The sequence below is a fragment of the Rhinolophus ferrumequinum genome, chromosome X, assembly GCF_004115265.2.
Source record: "Rhinolophus ferrumequinum isolate MPI-CBG mRhiFer1 chromosome X, mRhiFer1_v1.p, whole genome shotgun sequence".
Classification (NCBI taxonomy): Eukaryota; Metazoa; Chordata; class Mammalia; order Chiroptera; family Rhinolophidae; genus Rhinolophus; species Rhinolophus ferrumequinum.
Genome location: NC_046284.1, coordinates 22,705,459 through 22,712,816, shown reverse-complemented (window position 1 = coordinate 22,712,816; position 7,358 = coordinate 22,705,459).

Genomic DNA, 7,358 nt, shown 5'->3' with positions numbered 1-7,358 from the left:
ATAATGTCTGAAAACTTCCCCAACCTGATGAAGGAAACCAACATACAAGCCCAGGAAGTGCAGAGAGTTCCAACCAGGATAAACCCAAACAGGTCCACACCAAGACACATTATAGTTAAAATGGCAAAGCTTAAAGACAAGGAGAGAATCCTAAAAGCAGCAAGAGAAAGACAGAGGGTTACATACAAGGGAACTCCCATAAGACTATCAAATGACTTTTCTACAGAAACATTTAAGGCCAGGAGGGAGTGGCAGGAGATACTCAAAGTGATGGAAAACAAAGGCCTACAACCTAGATTGCTTTATCCAGCAAGGCTATCATTTAAAGTTGATGGAGAGATAAAGAGCTTCCCAGAAAAAACTAAGCTAAAGGAATTTATTACCACCAAGCCAGCATTGCAAGAAATACTAAAAGGACTTCTGTAAATAGAAGAAAGATGAAAACAATCTAACTACAAATCTAAAAATGGCAATAACTATGCACCTATCAATAATCACTTTAAATGTAAACGGATTAAATGCTCCAATCAAGAGACATAGGGTGGCTGACTGGATAAGAAAGCAAGACCCTTGTATATGCTGTATACAAGAGACTCACCTCAGAACAAAAGACACACACAGGCTGAAAGTGAAGTCAATTAATGTGATACACCACATTAACAAAATGAAAAATAAAAATCACATGATCATATCAATAGATGCAGAAAAAGCATTTGATAAAATCCAACAGCCATTTATGATAAAAACCCTTAAGAAAGTGGGAATAGAGGGATCATATCTCAACATAATAAAGGCCATATATGACAAACCCACAGCTAACATCATACTCAATGGGGAAAAGCTAAAACCATTTCCCCTAGATCAGGAACAAGGCAAGGTTGCCCACTATCTCCGCTTCTATTCAATATAGTGCTGGAAGTTCTAGCCACAGCAATCAGACAAGAAAAAGAAATAAAAGGCATCCAAATTGGTAAGGAGGAAGTAAAGTTATCATTGTATGCAGATGATATGATACTAAATATAGAGAACCCTAAAGACTCCACCAAGAAGCTATTAGAGCTGATAGATGAATTTAGTAAAGTAGCAGGATACAAAATTAATATTCAGAAATCAGTTACATTTGTATATACCAATAATAAAACATCAGAAGGAGAAATTAAAAAAACAATCCCATTTACAATCGCTCTAAAGACTATAAAATACCTGGGAATAAATTTAACCAAAGAAGTAAAAGATCTGTACTCAGAAAATTATAAGACACTGAAGAAAGGAATGAAGGAAGATATAAAAGAATGAAGGAAACACATATCATGTTCATGGATAGGAAGAATTAATATAGTTAAAATGTCCATACTGCCTTAGGCAATATACATATTGAATGCAATTCCTATCAAACTGCCAACGTCGTTTTTCACAGAAATAGAACATATAATCCTAAATTTTATATGGGACCATAAAAGACGCCGAATAGCCAAGGCAATCTTGAGAAATAAGAAGAAAGTGGGAGGTATAACAATACCTGACTTCAAATTATATTACAAGGCTACAGTAATCAAAACAGCATGGTACTGGCATAAAAACAGACACATAGATCAATGGAACAGAATAGAGAGTCCAGAAATAAATCCACGCCTATGTGGCCATTTAATCTACGACAATGGAAGCAAGAATGTACGATGGAGTAATGACAGTCTAATCAATAAATGGTGCTGGGAAACCTGGACAGACACATGCAAAAAAATGAAGCTGGACCACCTCCTTACACCATATACAAAAATAAATTCAAAATGGCTTAAAGACTTAAATGTAAGATCTGAAACCATAAAATACCTAGAAGAAAATATAGGAAGAAGCTTCTCAGACATTACCCGGAGTAAGATTTTTACTGATATATACCCTCGCTCGAGGGAAGTAAGAGAAAAAATCAACATGTGGGATTATATCAAACTGAAAAAGTTTTTTCACAGCAAAGGAAACCATCAATAAAACAAAAAGGGATCCTACTGAATGGGAAAAGATATTTGCCAATGATATATCTGATAAGGGATTAATATCACAAATCTATGAAAAACTCACTCAACTCAACTCCAAAAAAGCAAACGATCCAATTAAAAAATGGGCAGAGGACTTGAAGAGACATTTTTCTGAAAAGGACATACAGATGGCAAACAGACATATGAAGAAATGCTCAACCTCACTAACCATCGGAGAAATGCAAATAAAAACCACAATGAGATACCACCTCACCCCAGTCAAAATGGCTATCATCCATAAATCAACAAACAACAAGTGCTGGCGCGGATGTGGAGAAAAGGGAACGCTTGTGCACTGTTGGTGGGATTGCAGATTGGTGCAGCCACTATGGAAAACAGTATGGAGGTATCTCAAAAATCTGAAAATGGAACTACCCTACGATCCAGTAATTCCACTCCTAGGTATCTATCCGGAGAAATCCAAAACTTCAATTCAAAAAGCTTTATGCACTCCTATGTTTATTGCAGCACTATACACAGTAGCTAAGACATGGAAACAACCAAAATGCCCATCGGTAGATGACTGGATTAAGAAACTGTGGTACATTTATACAATGGAGTATTACGCAGCCATAAAGAAGAAAGAAATCTTACCATTTGCAACAACATGGATGGACCTAGAGAACATTATGTTAAGTGAAATAAGTCAGACAGAGAAAGATAAGTACCATATGATCTCACTTATTTGCGGAATCTAAAGAAAAGAATAAGTGAATGAACTAATCAGAAACAGTTTTGGAGACAAAGAGGAAAAACTGAGGGTTGCTAGATGGGTGGGAGGGGTGGGGGGTGGGGGGGAGGGTGAGGGAATTGGAGGGCAGTCGGTGACCACAGGATGGCCACGGGTTTGAAAATTAATCTGGGGAACGTAATTTGGTGGTTACCAGAGGGTAAGGGGGTTGGGGGGTGGGGGATGAGGGTGAGGGGGATCAAATGTATGGTGATGGAAGGGGAGCTGACTCTAGGTGGTGAACACACAGTGTGATTTATGGATGATGTGATACAGAATTGCACACCTGAAATCTATGTAATTTTACTAACAATTGTCACCCCAATAAATTTAAAATTATAACATTAAAAAAAAAAAAAGATGGGCAGAGGACATGAAGCGACATTTCTCTAAAGAGACCATACAGATGGCCAACAGACATATGAAAAGATGCTCAACGTCACTAATCATTAGAGAAATGCTTGTTAAAACCACAGTGAGATACCACCTCACTCCTGTCAGAATGGCTGTCATCAATAAATAAACAAAGAACAAGTGTTGTCGAGGATGTGGAGAATGGGAACCCTCATGCAAAGTTGGTGGGATTCCAAATTGGTGCAGCCACTATGGAAAACAGTATAGAGGTTCCTTATAAAATTAAAAATAGAACTACCCTTTGACCCAGAAATTCCACTCCTGGATATTTATCCAAAGAAATACAAAACACTAATTCGAAAAAAATATATGCAACCCTATGTTTATTGCAGCACTGTTCACAATAGTCAAGATATGGAAACAACTGAAATGCTCATCAACAGATGATTGGATAAAGACATTATGGTACATTTATACAACGGAGTATTATTCTGCTATAAAAAAAGAATGAAATCTTACCGTTTGCAAGAACATGGATGGGCCTAGAGAATATTATGCTAAGTGAAATAAGTCAGACTGAGAAAGACAAATACCACATAACCTCACTTATCTGTGGAATCTAAAGAACAGAATAAACAAGCAAATTAAACAGAAATAGACTCAGAGTTACAGAGAAAAATACTGATGGTTGCTAAATGGTGGGGGGTTGAGGGATGGGGGAGAAGGTGAAGGGATTAGAAAGTATAAATTGGTAGTCACAAAATCGTCACGAGATAAGAAATACAGTCTGAGGAATATAATCAATAATGACATAAAGATCATGTAGGGTGCCAGATTTATTAGGGGGATCACTTCATAGATTGTGTAGATGCCTGACCACTGCGCTGTACACCTGAGTCTCAAGTAGAATAATATTGAATGTCAATTATAATTAAATGTGTGTGTGTGTGTGTGTGTGTGTGTGTGTGTGTGTGTGTGTGTAGTCTCAGGATGTAAAGTACAGCATAGGGAATATAGTCAATGGTATTGTAACAGCTATATATGACATAGAGGGGTAGTAGATTGGGGGGTTATCACTTTGTGAGGGGTGTAAATATTTAATCACTGTGTTGTTTTGTACACCTGAAACTAAAATTAATAATAATAATTACAAAATAAAAATAGAAAATAAACCAAACAAAAAAAAACAATGAAAGCAATAAACCAGTCGATGTGCTCATATACTTTTAGATAGATAATAAAACGATCAGTTTAATGTATTCCATTTATTATTTGTGGAATAGCCCACTTAAATAAATGATGACAAAAAAGAAAAAGAAAAAAAAATCAAATGCATGGCTACTCTTATCTCTTAATTACTTTTTTGAAAACTTTTATTAAAAATTTAATTTAAGTGTGTTTTTCCAGGACCCATCAGCTCCAAGTCAAGTAGTTGTTTCAATCTACTTGTGGAGGGCACATCTCACAGTGGCCCATGTGGGGATTGAACCAGCAACTTTGTTGTTAAGAGCACTGTGTTCTAACCAACTGACCTAACCAGTCGCATCCCTTAATTACTTTTAATATTCCTTATTTTTCTAACTAATGCTTTTGTTCTTGCCCCCCACCCAAGGCTATTTACACACGCTTTAAACCAAATGCTTCCACTTATATCTAGCTATTACATAAAATCTATTACATAAAGTCTAAATTTTATTACATTAAATCTATTACATAAAGTCTAATCTACATGTTACTTTTATGACATCTTAGCTCCTGCACTTTTCTCCTCCACTCTAGACCTTCTCCAGGCTGAGGATCTTATTTACAGTATTCCATTTTCTTCATCATGCTTACTTTCTCCATTCCCATATTCCAGTTCAGGCCTTTACTCTCCCCCTTTTTCTGTTTCAGTTGCCACAAATTGTCCCTGTTGATGGTGGGTCGAACAGCATCCTTTAGTATTTCTTGTAGTGCAGGTCATGTATTAGAAAATTCCCTCAGCTTCTGTATGTCTGGAAAGATCTTTATTCCTCCTTCATATCTAAAGGATATTTTTGCTGGATACATTATTCTTGGCTAATAATTTATCTTTCAATACTTTGAATATTTGGTTCCATTCCCTCCTGGCTTGCAGTTTCTGCTGAAAAATCTGATGATAATCTGGAGTGATGTCATCAAAATGGCGGCATGAGGTGAGCCTCTGTAAAGCTCCCCTGGAATTTACAACTAATCGAACAACAATAACTCCACAAAGGACTCCCTGAACAGCAGACAGGCAAGACGAAGAGGCCCACTACTGAATTCACCTAAAGGTGGGAGCAACGCGAGAGCGGGAGAGGAGGGAAGGGAGAAGTGCGGAGACGGAGCCCCGTGGGAGGGCGCAGTACACAGACCTAGCTCCGTGCTCCGAGCTCGCTGCCTCCTGGAACTACCACAGCTGTGGGAGAGGGAAGAACTCGGACTGCTAGGGCTCTGCTTATGGCCCACAGGGCCGCGGGGGCAGCATATAACACGGCGGAATCCAACGCTCATGGCAGAGACCTTGGAGAAAAGACTGAGGGAAGAAGGCTGAAAATGGTGGTTTAAGCCCTCACTGCTGAGCAGAGAATGGAAGCCTTAGGCACTGAGACTAGCCACCCCCTCGGTTCCCTCCCAGAGCTTGCCAGGCCCCCACCTGCCCAGTGCTAGAAGTGCAACAGTAGCAGTGTCAGATCAAAAAACAGAATATTTGCTGTTCTGAGAACTGTGGCCCACAGACAAAGATTCGTAGCCCAACTAGTTCTGGCAAAGGGGAGGAAGCTGTGGAAGCAGGACCAGGTGTGGTGGTGGTCGCCACCATTGCTTTGGGCCACCTCTCACAACTCACCCTGCCCCTGGCCTCACCTATCTGGACAGATCCCTGCAAGAGTAAACATAACTGATGAAACATACCGGCTCTGAATCTGGTGCAGGAAGAGCTTTAGAACTACAAAAGCTCTCTGCATACCCACACGGACACTGAGCCCTGTGACCCAGGCGAACTATTAACAGAGGAGAAGCCCGTCTCCCAGGGTATCCCCCCATTGTGTGAGAAGCTGGAATAGTACAGAGAAAACATAGCACTACCGTGCGAGAAAAAAAAAAAAAAGGCTGCAGTCGGAGATAAAATAAAACATTCTACCACAAACTACTGGAAAACAAAAGAGAGACCTCTTCCTATCAACCTGTTCCAGAAGCCACTCCGGTAGATGTCTAGGAAGAGAAATAATAAATCAGTAAGTGCCATGAATAACCAAGGCAAGAAGACAGCTCAGAAAGAAAGTGAAAAGTCTCCAGAAAAGGAACTTAAAGATATGGAAATATGTGACTTAAATGACAGAGAATTCAAGATTGCAGTTCTGAAAAAACACAACGAGATGCAAGAAAACACAGAAAGGCAGTTTAATGAACTCAGAAACACAATCAAAGAGCAACATGAGCATTTTATGAAAGAGATTGAAATTTTAAAAAAGAACCAAATAGAATTTCTGTAGATTAAGAACACAATAGAAGAAATTAAGAATGAAATAACCAGCTTAGGTAGTAGAGTTGACCAGATGGAGGAAAGAATCAGTGACATCGAAGACAGGAACTTGGAAATTACACAGATGGAAGAAGAAAGAGACTTGAGACTTAAAAGAAATGAAAGAACTCTGCAAGAACTTTCTGACTCCATCAGAAACAGCAATATAAGAATAATGGGAAGAAGGAGAAGAAAGAGAGAAGGGAACAGAGAATATATACAAACAAATTGTTGATGAGAACTTGCCAAACTTGTGGACAGAACTGGTACCTCGAATTCAAGAAGCAAATACAACACCTAATTACCTCAATCCCAACAGGCCTTCTCTAAGGCACATTGTATTGAAGCTGTCTAAAATCAAAGACAAAGAAAGAATCCTCAAGGCAGCCAGGGAAAAGAAGATGGTAACCCACAAAGGAAAGCCCATTAGATTATCAGGAGATTTTTCAGCAGAAACTCTACAAGCCGGGAAGGAGTGGAACCAAATATTCAAACTATTGAAAGAGAGAAATTATGAGCCAAGAATAATGTATCCAGCACAGATATCCTTTAGATATGAAGGAGGAATAAAGACCTTTCCAGATATATAGAAGCTGAGGGAATTTTCTTTTCTTTCTTTTTTTTTTTTTAAATTTATTGGGGTGAAAATTGTTAGTAAAATTACATAGATTTCAGGTGTGCAATTCTGTATCACATCATCCATAAATCACACTGTGTT